Here is a 14,727-nt window from a genome sequence, read left to right on the forward strand (position 1 = left end):
ACTGAAGTTCAGGTTTGCATAAAGCTGGATGACAGCATGCCCAGGAGACTATATGCTGTCATTAAGGCTAAGGGTTGCCCGACAAAGTATTGATAGTTGTGTAAATATTGACAGCTGTATGAATAATTTTTGGTTTATTGTAATCCATTACATACCTTTCTATCAAAGTTATCTAACATTATCAAGCTGAATTTGTTCTGACATGGTTTAACTTTGAGTTCTTGTCATATTTTATTACCATGTTCTAAATTATAGCGAATAAACTGTGATAATGTGAGAAATGTTGAAGGTGTCTGAATAAATTTTGGTTTGACTGTATCTATTATCGGCAAGTACCAAAAATAAAAGTATTGGTATCGGGCGAGTGCTGGAAAAAGTGGTATCGGTGCATCCCTACTTAAAGATGACCATCTTAAAACTCACAAAGGCCGTAGCATTAAAATTACATACGTATGGATATTGTATGTATACTCTCACACTTTATTTGCTTCTATATTAGAACACTTGGTGATTATCTGCTCGAAATAACAAAATATGGCAGTTGCACACTAGGCAAAAAGCGCTGCATTACGTCACGTCTAGAACAACTCACAGGTATCACACACACCGGACGCGTCACATTCAATTCAAGCAGCGTTCAAAACTGTTTATTTAATCATGGGCAAAAGTTCCCTTCAAGAATGCACAAAGTGACATAGATGAGTTTGAAGTTCAGTGTTTAAAAAACAGCAAAACTGAAAGAGAAAGCGCAATATATATTATAGCTCTCTATATGAAGCATACAGACTTTATTAGAGCCACAGTAAGACCAACGTTTCCTTGAAAAATGCAAAATACACAATCTTCCAGCCCAGGTTGAAATCATTATGTACATTAACAACGATTTGGGACAAATATAGTGTAATTTAATGGAAAACTATGTGAATGGCGCTCTGTGGCATGGCAAGATTTCTGTCGGCTGCATGAACATATCAATTTGCTTTCTCACGTCACTAGCTTTGTTAGCGCTGACTAACAAATGCATTAATGTCACCAGCTGGATATAAACTAACTCAGATAGATGGTAACAATCATGACATTATGCGTTTGTGTCGGACTTGTGTGTGTTTTGTTCACATTGTTTTAACCATTTGAGGTACTAATAATATTCTCGTCCTCTCAGCCTTTATGGCAAACATACTGCTGTTCTTTCTCTACTAATGCAGCATCTAGTCAACAGATTAATTACTTTATAATGATATGAAAATATGTACTGCAGTATACTGTATACATATGGTTTCGTTGTGTCTGTTTTAAATCTGCATCTGAAGTGTCCCGCTCTGTGCAATGTACAGCCTTATGTGTCAAAACAAACAGCACGTGCATTCAGTGATTCCGCCTCTAGAGGCCGCTCTCGTACTGTATAATGACAGTGGACCTACCAGGACATTCTTATCATTCAATAATGATAAACCATGGTTTACTGGGAAACTTAAACAGCTTCGTCACACCAAAGAGCATGCTTACAGAAGTGGGGATAAAATCTTGTGTAACCAGGCCAGGAACAGACTAACAAAGGAGATCAGAGTGACAAAAAAAAACTACTCTGAAAAGCTGAAAAAAAACAGTTTTCAGCCAATGACCCAGCATCAGTCTTGACAGGCCTGAGGAGCATCACCAAGTACAAGACACCACCCCAACAGTCTGTGGAGAATCAACAACTGGCAGACGGTCTGAATATGTTTTACTGCCGGTTTGAAAAGCCCAGTCTCATACCCCCCACCCTCTCTGATCTACACTTCACACATACACCTACTGTCACGGAATGCCAGGAGAAAACAAGGTTAGATCTATGTGCAGAATGTTTATTAAAGTACAAATAATCAGAACAGAACAAAAACGTGGCAAAAGGAAATTCAAAACACAGGGAACAAGAAACAGGACGTAACGAATTCAATACTGCAGCAAAGACAGACAGAGTGAGCATGGAATAAATAGTGATGAAATGAGAAGTAAATTACCAACAGGTGATCATGATCAGAACAGAAACGACAAAGCAAAAGACTATGGGAATTAGAGTTCAAAACATGTAACAGTGAACGGGAAGTGCGCCCTCAAGTGGCCAGTCCAGGGCACCACAACCAGACACTGTGACATTACCCCCCCTCTACGGAGCGGATACCAGACGCTCCACCAGAAAACATAAAAGTTCAGGAGGGAGGTGGAACTGAGGCGGACCAGGGGGAGGGACGGTGGGCCAGGACCATGCAATGGAAGGGGGTTAGGGGACAGAGGTAGACCAGGGTATGAGAGCGGAACCGGGAGGGTGGAAGGCCAAGGCGGGGCCGGCAGGACGAACCAGCAAGGCCCCAACCATACAGGAACCCCAGCAGATAGCCAGGACGGAGCCGAAGGAGTGAGCCAGTGAGGCTTCTTCCAAACCGGAACCCAGGCGGGCAACCAGAGCAGAGCCGGAATCCTGCCAGGCAACACTGGTGGGACAGAAAACCCTCTCAGCAACTCAGGGAAAACTGTAAACAAGAGCAGAGAGAGTTTAGTACCAGCCTCGACAGCTGCAACAGGACAAGCCGATTGCTCCGCAACGGTCCCTGTGAGCTCCCGGACTGGAGTGACTTCCTTAATGAGCTCTGAGAGCTCCTGAACTGGAGCAGGCTCTGAAGTGGACCTTGTGAGCTCCCGGACTGGAGCGGGCTCAGGAGTGGACTCAGAGGGCTCCCATATTGAAGTGAGTTCCTTAATGAGCTCTGTGGGCTCCCGAACTGGAGCGGGCTCTGGAGTGGACCTTGTGAGCTCCCGGACTAGAGCGGGTTCTGGAGTGGACTCTGTGAGCTCCCGGACTGGAGCAGGCTGAGGAGTGGACTCTGTGAGCTCCCGGACTGGAGTGACTTCCTTAATGAGCTCCGAGAGCTCCTGGACTGGAGGGACCCTGTGAGCCCCTGGACTGGAGCGGGCTCTGGAGTGGACCCTGTGAGCTCACGGACTGGAGCGGGCTCTGGAGTGGACCCTGTGGGCTCTGGAGTGGACTCTGTGAGCTCCCGGACTGGAGCGGGCTCTGGAGTGGACTCTGTGCGCTCCCGGCTCCCAGAAATGTAGTTTTAAAAGTATTTCAGGCGTGAATGTAGTTGTTTAAAACTCAAATCTGCGGTTTATGGGTAAATCTAACAGGTAATCTTTGGTCTTTATTCTATTAATCTAGAGCTGCACCATTCTGGATAAATTGAGAATTATTATTTTTATCAATATTTAAAACACTTGAGTAAATTTTTTCATGATTCTTTGATGAATAGAAAGATCAGCATTTATCTGAAATAAGCTTTTGTAACATTATACACTATGACTATACCATTCAAAAGCTTGGAGTCAGTATATTTTTTTGGGGGGGTGGAATTCATTCAATGACAAATAAATTTTTAAGTCACTTTTCGCCACCTAGTGGCGAAACAATGCAATTGACACAAAAGTTATTTGAAGCGTAGTTACTTTCAAAAGGGGATTTGCTCTATTTTGATCGCTGCCATAGACATCAATGTTTATATCTGAACTATAAACTTTCACCCCAGTATTTCTGTGATAATATGAATGACTGTAAGAAATAATACTGTGTAGTTGAAAAGACAGTTTGTGAAGATGTTGGGAATACAGATTTGAATGATCCGGTAAGACTTTGTCAAAGGTTTAATAGACTCGGGGAATCGTTGTCATTTAGAAATGAGATCGCATGGGTGTCTGAATCGAGATCGCAATCTTTTAACGATTAATCGAGCAGCTCTATATTAATTTATTAATATGTTAAATTGAAAATGAAAAGGCAATACTGTTTGATATAATATTTTGTTTCATTGTAATGTACTGTATGTACATTCCCTGAACTACATTTCTGTGGCTATTAATATGTTTAAATTAACCCGAAAAGAGGCAGTGGTGTTTGATATCATATTTCGTCTTATTGTAAATACAGTGAGGAAAATTGCAGTAGCCAAGGCGAGCTGACTGATGTTATCAAGTACGCTGCTCTTTGCAGAATTACCGGACTTGCGTCTTCCCGTCCGCGGGAGTTCACACTCCCAAGTCGAACTTGCGAAGTCCGAACTACCGAGGATGCAAGTCCGAAATTTGCGTAGCCTACCTGGTATTCCACTGACAGATTGGGGTGGGTACAGAGAGCTGGGTCAATTTGGCTGAGAGAAGATCAGGCATGATGGTATTTGAAGGCTGAACTGAAGTCCACAAATAAGATCCTTGCATAATTCCCAGTTCTGTCAAGTTGTTGCAGGATGTAATGCAGTCCCATGTTGACTGTGTCATCCACAGACCTGTTTTCTCTGTAGGCAAACTGAAGAGGATCCAGCAAGGGTCCAGTGATGTCCTTCAGGTAGGCCAGGACCAGTTTTTCAAATGACTTCATGACCACAGACGTGTGAGTGACAGGTCTGTGATCATTAAGTCCAGTGATTTTGATTTTTTTGGGGACCTGAATGATAGTGGAGCGTTTGAAGCAGCAGGGAACTTCACAATTCTCCAGTGATCTGTTGAAGAGCTGTGTAAAGATCGGGGCCAGTTGGTCAGTGCAGACTTTTAGACAGGCAGGTGAAACACCGTCTGGGCCTGAAGCTTTCTTAAGCCGCTTTTCCACCGAAATTACCTGGAACAATTTGTCCCAGGAACTTTTTTCCCCCAGACCTGTTGCTGTCTGCGTTTCCATCGCGGTCTAAAGTACCTAGAAGAGTACTTCTCCCTGTACACAAATGACTGCACCTCTAAAAACCCCTCTGACAAGATCCTGAAGTTCATCTAGGATGGTGAGGAGTCTGCTTACAGACACGAGGTTGAGCAGCTGGCTGTCTGGTGCAGTCTTAACAACCTGGAGCTCAACACATTCAAAACAGTGGAGATGATAGTGGACTTCAGGAGAATCCCCCCTGCTCTCCCTCCACTCACCATCACGAACAGCACTGTGACTGCAGTAGATTCATTCAAGTTCCTGGGCACCACCATTTCTCAGGACCTGAAGTGGGACGTTCACATCGACTTGGCCCAGCAGAGGCAGTATTTACTTTGCCAGCAGAGGAAGTTCAACCTGCCACAGGAGCTGCTCACACAGTTCTACTCGGCCATCAATGAGTCTGTCCTGTGTTCATCTATAACTGTTTGGTTTGGATCAGCTACAGTTTAAACTAGGGATGCACCGATACCGATACTGGTATCGGTATCGGGCCCGATACCGGTCTCCTGTAATGAAGTTAACCAACTAACATTATACATACCCTTTTGGTTTCTGTACCCAATATTTAAAAAATGTACAAATGCAATAAAAATAGCGGTATCGGTACTCGGTATCGGCAAGTACCAAAAATAAAAGTATCGGTATCGGGCGAGTACTGGAAAAAGTGGTATCGGTGCATCCCTAGTTTAAACAACAGAGAGTGATAGTAAAATTACAACAGGAAAACAAAGCTACATGGAGCTACACTCGCAAACCACTCAGCAGCACGGCAGACATGAACCAGAAGTACTATATTGTTATTGTTTTTAATATTACTGGTAACTTATTTCATTATGAAAATGTCACAATTTCAGCTTGATTTCGTGAATGAGTTTGACATGTGACTGGCTTGTATTTTGGTACACACAATGATAATAGGTATAATAGGCAGTAGGCATGACTACCTACTGTACTTTGATATTTATGGCGCTTTTCCACTGCGTGGTACGACTCTGCTCGGCTCGGTTTGCATTTCCACTGCAGTTTAGTATCGCTTTAGAGTGGGCGGGATTATTCACGTCGTTAGTTGCGCCGCCTCTACTGCCGCGACTCCTGAAAACTTTTTCATTCCGCGTTGCCCCATCAAGCTCTCGCTGGATCCGCTCCTCTGCTATCAACACGAGGACCGTCTGTACTTCCTCAACAGACAACGAAACAGCCACTTTTTGGTTGTTAAAAAAGGTGCGCCCGTTCAAAACAGTCGCATTCAATCCTTCACTGGCTGTGCTGATTTAAATCTAGCGGTTCTGTTGTGTTTGTGTAGCAAGTTCAGTGACGCAGGTAGCGACGATTCTCTCCGGCCAATCAGTGATCAGCAGAGTTTACACGTCACGTAAGTACCAGGTACCAGGTACTGTACCCAGTGGAAAACCCCCCAAAAGTGAACCGTACCGAGCCGTACCATGCCGTACCATGTAGTGGAAAAGCGCCATTAGTCTACAAATGGTTTACAGTCAGTCATGTAATAGCTTTAGCAATATAAGCATTGGAGAGTTTTTGACATCAATTGGCAATTTTATTTTTCCGTTTTGACTGCTTTTTATTGACAAAATGTTATATATATATATCAAGTCAAGTCAAGTCAAGTCTGCTTTATTGTCAATTCTTCCACATGTACAGCACATACACACAGAGAATTGAAATTGCGTTACTCTCAGTGGGCGAGATGCAGTAGTGGGGGTCGGTGATGGTGTGGGCTTCCAGAGCAGACCGAGGTCCCGCAGCTCTTCGGCGTGCGCAGAGTTTAACTCTAAAAATGTGGTTCTGCCAACATCGAGCAGAAACTCACGACTGTATGCGCGCTTAGAGACAGATAGACGCTGACGAATACGTACAAAAACACTGCGACTCACAAGACAAAAAACACAAAAACACCTTTCTGTCGGGAGAGAGAGAAGCCGCAGCGTGTGAACGCGCCGCCATCTTCCTACATACCAGACTATATCCTATAATGGAGCATTTAATTTGTTTATTGCTGTTCTGGCAATTTCAATATTCCACCCCAAAGAAACTTGTAACACTCAGCCCTGCTGGCAGAGCAAACACAATAAAAACACAAGTTTACTTGTACGTTGGGTTTAAAAATGAAGACAAGAAAACAACAATTATAAAATAACATGTATTTACACCAAAAAGAATGACACTGAACTAAAACAACACAATATAAAGAGTCCTTAGACTAGTAAAAGCTTAGAGTCAATAAATTCCATAAAAATACAATAGTCCATAGGAAACTCTGTGTTGCTACTTGCTAGTCCAATGTGTCCACCCGTGTATATACAATCCAATGTGCAATAATCCAAAGTGCAAGTGTGAAGAGGTAGTCATGGAATGGCAAGTGTTCAAAACAAGGTACTTCACAATCCAGGCTGTGGTTTACATTGACCTGAGTCCCGTTTGATTTTCAGGCCCCAAATTTAGTCCATACTGCCTAACTACTCTACTACCTTTTATCTTGAGAGTCTACTTCCTACTTCCTGTCATGTGATTGCTCACACACACAATTTTTGAGAACAGTAAAAATGGACAAGGAAACACGTAAAACCTATTAAAACTCTGATAAACAAATATGCAGTTATATACAGAGTGGTATATAACTGCATATTGACCACCCCCCCCCCTGAAAGAAATTCAGACCCATTCAGAATTTGCCACACTTACATTCCATATTGTGGATTATCCCTCCCTGTGCACATAAAATTATCCTTGAAATAAATTACATAAAACCAGGCCTTCCCACCTAGGCACATGGTAAACGGAGGAGGCAGAGGAGACAATGAAAAGAGGAGGGACTCCAAACCAGACTGGGTAACCCGGGACAGGTAGCGATAATCCTCCCTGGTACACATTGGCTTCCAAAAGACAAAAAAAAAACGCTGAATAATATTTGATACAATCACACCGGTGTGATTAGATTGTTCAGTGCGGCACATCACCAGCTGCCAAATTCAAATCTGCTTTTGAGGTTTGGTTGGTGCTGAGCCAGCAGAGACAGACAAGTTTTTACATCGCTGCGCATTATAACCAAACACACATGATTCTGTTGAGCTTATGAATGCAGCGGCCAGTCAGATGAGTCATCGCTGAAACGCCAGTGTTTTGTTCAGTGCGCACGCTCGCTAACTGAATTCTGCTCTCTGGCGAATTCTCTCATCAGAAACAACAAAGTGCAGATGTGCGTATGATGTAAGTAAGATACTCATTTCACAGTATAAACAGCTTCTGTGATTTTAATGGGAGTTTTTGAGAGTGCTTGAATTCTGGCTAGACTGAAGTCAGTGATGTTCTTTGATAATGTAAATATTTTTTGCTATCTTTCTGTACAATGAAAGTGTTATAATTAGTAACTTACAATGTTTTTATTAAATTCACGTTAAATAAAAATTCAGTTGTATTAAAAATATTTTATGACATGACACTCATCTGGTGCAAGTAAAAAGCGGGTTTTATGCGTAGTTAATAGATTACTCTAACATTAGGCTACTTGCCCATTGGCAATTATAGATCAACTAACATGATCTATAAAGGTGCAAAATGCATATACTTACACATATTTGAGAATTGAGATATTTCATGATATAGTTAACACGTTTGGGAATATTTCAAATAAAAAAGGAATGCAGTTTCAACGGAGGGGGGCCTTTGATCAGTCCGTGCCCAGGGCACAGCTGCGTCATAATCCGTCCCTGGGACAGACATGAGCTATTCAGAAAAAACTTCAAATCCAGGCATTTCAGAATGGTAGAAAAGAATAATTCATATTTTAAACGAGGAAGTTGTTTTTGAGTTTTGAAACTTGCAGTATGTTTTTATTGATAAAATAGTGAGCATTAAATATTAAAGTAATTTTAAAATAAACATTGAGAATATTTTCATTCTCATTTCTTGACCGCTTTAAGCGAGGGAGAGTTGCGCAGCATCAGCCACACTCTCTCTTCCCAATTCTCATCCGGATCCAGTGGCAAGACGACTGGAGATGGGCCTGGGTGCAGTGGATGACCAGGACGTCTTCAGTGTCTTGTCACAATGCTTGCAGAGACTGCCATGTAGACCATTGGACCTGCCCATAGGTCTTATCCACTCATTCTGCCAGTGTCTCTTTTGTGGTGTTTAGTCCATGTCTGTAAGTTTGAGGTCATTCATGATATTGTACTCCTAAATTTGAATTTTTTTTTAGCATTTATGCGCATTCAAAATGTAAAATCCTTGCCTTTCTAGAGAATAAATCAAAAATATTGATGACTCATCTTTCGCTCAGGGGCGACTGACATTTCCTCTGTTATTCAAACAGCAGCTACAGAAAACGAGCAAAGAACATTTACATTATCAAAGAACATCATCACTGACTTCAGTCTAGCGTGGGTTTATGCACTTTAAAAACACCCCTATTATAATCAGTGAAGCTATCTACATTGTATGATGAATTAATCTCTTATACTTACATCGCAAGTACATCTGCACTTTGTTGTTTATGATGAGAAAATTCGCAAAAGAGCAGAATTCAGTCAGCGAGCACGCACACTGAATAACTAAACTGTTTCAGCGCTGAATCTGAACGCCTCTGATTGGCCGCTGCATTCATAAACTCAACAGAATCGTGTGTGATTACTTATAACGAGCAACACTGTAAAAACGCGGAAAAAGAAATATGATGGAACATAGCCCTGATATTAATTAGATAGTGTTACTAACCTGATAATAATAATAATATTCATCTTGTTATCGTCAAAGGCATCAGCCATAGGTGATATCTCTTACTATCGTCAATGCACTATACTATCGTATGTTGGCACAACCCTAGTATCCAGTATGTTGTTCAATAAAATGCTCTTGAAGAAAGTCCCTCCCTCTAATACAAACTGCCTCTAGCTAGCAATAGCAAGTAGCAAATCATAAATTATTGCTGTGATGCAAACTAAAGGCTACTGGCTGTTTAAGAAGCAGGTGAGTCCTTTGATTTGTCCATCCCCAATTTTCTGTTTCAATATGAAATATGACAACATAGGAAAGAAAACTGTACTTGCCAAACCTTTTCATTGGGTCTTTAATAAATTTGCAGGAATAATCATAAAATTAAAAAGTAACCAAAATGTATTTAAAACAAGTTGTTTATAATAATAGTATGCATGCTCTGGCAGAAAAGGCATGTCATAATAGCACAGCCAAGAAAAGAGAAGACAGTGTATGCATGAATTTTTTATAATTTATAAGTCATGGCTGCTGTATTTCGCACATGCATTCAATGAAAGCGTTAGGCCCACTTAGACAGTGGTTATATGACTCATTTTGTCATTAGATCTGTGAGTTTGGCTTTGGACAAGATTCCCCTGCTGCTCAGACAACCATATGCAGTCCTCCCAGTTGGCCATCTGCTTAGCATTTCAGTGTCTTTGAAACTTGATGGGAATTACAATACTGCTAATGTAACACTTCACAGTCCAAGGACTAGTCACTCCACCACATGGCAGCAATTTTGATGCCATATTCCAAGTCTTACCACACAGTGTGACAGCATCCTCTCTCAAAGAACACAATGCTTATACTCTGACAATAAAAGCTCTGTTCTTGTGGTAACTTTGGTACATGTGCAGTTTTCCTGTATGCCTAATGCTAGTACAAATTTAGTCTTCTGCCAAAAAAATGCCCTTTCCAGAATTGTCACGTAGAGATGTTATTTCATGCATATCCTTTTTGTCAAGTCACATTTCCCTGATTGCCATCCCTGACCATGCCAATGGCTGCCAGCGTTACATGAAATCAGACAAATTTGTGTTGGCTGTTCCCAGGGCAGGCATAGGGGACACTGACAATAATGCTCAGAAAAAAGTTTTAGATTGAGGTGCTGTTAAGACCGATGTGCTCACATTGGTCCTTCATTCCTTTTCTCCTCTAATCTGTTTGAGGTTTTTTTGTATTTAGTGAATTAATTCATAAATGAGGGCATGAAAAAATTGATATTATACTTAAATTGTATTTGTACATCAAGATGTTTTTTCTTCTGCCTAAAATATATGCTGAGATTTTTTTTTTAAAGATCATTGTAATTGTAACGGTGCTGACACATGAAGCAAACGAAGACAATGGTGTACCAACCCAAGTGCAGTTTTTCACTCCATTTTCACTCAAAAGAAGTGAAAATCCAAAACCAATCTATGAATTAAGACCAAAAACATGAAACAAAACATAAACATGACCATAATATGAACTTGACTAAACAATGATCTGAGACACTGAGCAATGAAAAGCACACATACTTCAATACAAGAATTAAATACCCTATTAATCACATGACAAAAACAACCATTGACAAAATAGAATTACTAAACAAGATAACAATGATTGTGAACCAATGAAAAGACAGAACTGATATCGAAGATAACAAGATGAACCAATGAACATGGCAAGATCACATGAAGGGAACAGGGAATCTCATGACATGAACTTTAAAATAAAAGACATGAACAAAACCTAAAACAGACATGACATATCCCCCTCAAAGGGCAGTTCCTGACACCCAAACAAAATAGCACGTCCAAAAGAACAAAACAGTCCAGGAGGGTGGTAAAGTGGAGGAGGACAAGGGGGAGGGATGGAGGGCCAGGCCTGTAACGTGGACGTGGGCCTGTATCATGGCATGGTGGAGGATCTGGACCTTGGAGCGGTAGACGAGACCGTGAACTGTGGAGCAGGGGGCCTGGACCATGGAGCAGTCGATGAGACCATAGACTGTGGAGCACTTGACGAGACCATGGAGGATCTGGTGGTCATGGTGGAGCCAGCAGAAATGGAGACCACCAGGATGAAGCCAGTGATGGAGAGATTACCACCTCAGCAGAGCAGAAGATCACTCAGGCAGAACCGGTGGAGTGTGGCACCATGGCTGAGCAGAAGCCCACCAAGGCAGAGTCAGCAGATCAGGAGGCCATGGCGGAGCAGAAACATGGACGACCTCCATGGCCATGACTGAGCAGGCATGGATGGTCTCTGTGGCTGTGACAGGCGACACAGAAAGTTTGTGGATGGCCTACTTTGCTCTTTAGAGAAAAATTATTAAAGTTAACCTAGTAGCATAGTTCACAAAAGTCCTCAACATATTCCCCCAGGGGGACGATTCCCCTGGCGTAAATGCAGGAGTTCAACTGCTGGGTTCATGGTCGGTCGTGTATTCTGTAAGGCCGGGCATACACTGAGATTTTCATCCGATTTCGAGTCGTGTGACTTTTTTTTTTTTTTTTTTGAGTCGGGCCGAATTTCAGCTTTGTTGTGTCTTTTGATGTGCAGTGTACAGGGGGTAATGAGAGGCGACTAGCCTTTCCTGAGCGGCAATCGGGTGGTCGGATGAATTTCTGTCCAAAATTTTGCTCGCCCCTCGTGAGGGTATCACACAGTTGAAGCAGAACTACGAACTGACTGCCCTAAACTCAGTGCTTTTTCCCTCACTGAAACCATGGCGACATGGCGTGTGATACGGAGGTGGTACGGGGGTCTCACGTGTTTAATGACACAGTTTCGCAGGTATAGTGTGAGCAGTCAAGTTGCAGCTCGACGAACGGACCGTATAGTGTAAGCACATAAATCCTGAGCTTTGGCTTGACATCGCATGCAATTTACTCGTACAGTGAGAGTTGGTATTTAACAAAAACTTTGTGGAAATCGCACAGTGTATGCCAGGCCTAACGGTGCTGACACACAGAGCAAACGAGGATGATGGTGTATCAAACCCAAGTGCAGTTTATTCCAAAGAGTGAAAATCCAAAATCAAACTAGTGATGAGTGGTTTTGAAGTACTACTTCAAAATCTTTGCTAGTCATAACTGTTTATAAATGTTTCGAAATTTCAATAGTTTACCACCGGGGATGATCCCTGTGAACCCATGAATCATGTAGATTCACTGAGATCGCCCCCATTGTCCAACTTGTGTTTATGGTTTTTACATGATCTTTTTTTTTGTATAATTAAAAGGGATGATAGTAGGTAATAGTCTCTTATTGGCCTGTTTAGCTGAGCCATCCATAGAAAAAAAAAAAAAAACAAGCTCTGAAAATTTATAAAAGAACACATACAAACAGACACTTAAAATTTAATAGTATTAGATCAGACGTCTTCAACCCTGCTTCTGGGGACCAACTAACTCTGTATTAGATGATTAGTTGATTGCATTTGATAAATAATACATTTGCAAAAGGTTTGTAAAAGCACAAATTTTATGAATGTTTGGTCTCTGTTTTTGCTGCATTTACACCATTCTGACCAGCAAAAATCAGGTAGTGTTTTTGCAACACAATGCAAGAAATGTTAAAAATCCTGACAATAATCTTCATTTATTTTTAATTTTAATCTTCCTACAAATTGTAATTTTTGATATTATGTAATTTCACATAATATAGTATTTGTTTCATATTTGCAACAGGAGCTCATAGTATGCATCCCATTGCAAGATATCTTTCTATCCCAAAGAGCTTTTATGCTTTTATTCATGTGATGTTTGTTTACAGTGCAAATAGTCTCCGCCTCAAACATTCTTCCTGTGTTAACCACAGTTATTGCTGCCTTTCCTTCTAGAACCATGACAAACGTTTGAGAAGAATTTAATTGTGCATTGGCCCTGTGTATATTTACATATACTGTGCATAACAGGAGGGTCACCATTTCTGTCTGGTACAGAGGAATACATTGATATAAATATATTAAACTGCACTTCACCAAAAATCTGCTACAGTTATATTACAATATAATGGCTTTAATATGAAAGTATATTGCAAGATTGCTTTGTTATATGGGTAACATCTAAAACCATTATTTCCCTTGGAAATAGCTGGCATTTCATGCATTAATAATCCCACTGATGTTCTTTGAAATCCATACTTGCACTTTTTTTTCCAAAATGGACTACGTCATAACAGTCCTGCCCCATCAACTGTAGGTAAAACCTTATAGTTATTTTGAAATTATTTTATATGCATGAATATGGAATGACCGTGGGCATTGTCACTGTCTGAATGGTCACACTAGGTGACATACTGTGCATGAACATAACCTCTCCTGAGAAGATCTGGGGCAGATTTAATAGCGTTGGCCTGCGGCCGGCAATCATGGGCTAGGTCTGTTTGGACAAGGCTCCTCAGAGACAGCTTCAGCTCACAAGACAGGAAGCAGCTTGCATGGATCCCAGCGGTCAAGGTTGTGAGGAGATAGGATGGGGGCTGGGGTAGAGAGGGGATTTCCTCGTAAGGGGTTTGTGTCATTTTCAAAAATACCCACAATTATTCTGTAGTCATGAAACATTTAGGGACTAATCTGGTTTTCTTTTTTTATGTCTTTTAAGTGCTTTGATATCTGCTGGCCTGTTTGCTATTTTTATTTTGAAAAATGCAAAGTTTAGATTATATCTGAATAAACATTTCTGGAGAAAAAGGGAATTATAAAAAACAAACTAATTTAATTTCTAAGAGCCAGGTGAGTTACATAAAATAAGCTGTATTTCATAAATAACTGATGTAATATTTCATTTTTACCCTTTTTAGGGTTTTTTATGTATAGCATATTTATTTATTTGAATGAAATTAGTTTGACAAACAAATACTGATATTTATTTAGTTCAAGTTAGTTGAGTTATATACACCACACTTATAAAAAAGTACAATGATTTTTGGACCTGTACAACTGTAGTACCATGTTTGTTGATGTTCCTTGGAGTATAATGTAAATATCATGAAATCTAATAAACACATCTGTACCAAGATATGTAACATTATTTTGTTGCGTTGTGTTGGGGTCTAGGCTACATAAGAGGTACGTCTTTTGCCCTTTGCCCTTGTGTCGGGTCTTGCGCCATGAGCGTTGCATTTTAAGACGGCGTATCAAGTTAAAAATATTTCCATTTTAAAAAGACCCGCACGACCAGATGTTCTTGAATACAAAAACGCGTCAAGTGTGAATGTTCTCTTCAAGCTGGAAGAATCGA

This window comes from Sinocyclocheilus anshuiensis, unplaced genomic scaffold, assembly GCF_001515605.1.
Source record: "Sinocyclocheilus anshuiensis isolate Anshui unplaced genomic scaffold, SAMN03320099.WGS_v1.1 scaffold2422, whole genome shotgun sequence".
NCBI lineage: Eukaryota > Metazoa > Chordata > Actinopteri > Cypriniformes > Cyprinidae > Sinocyclocheilus > Sinocyclocheilus anshuiensis.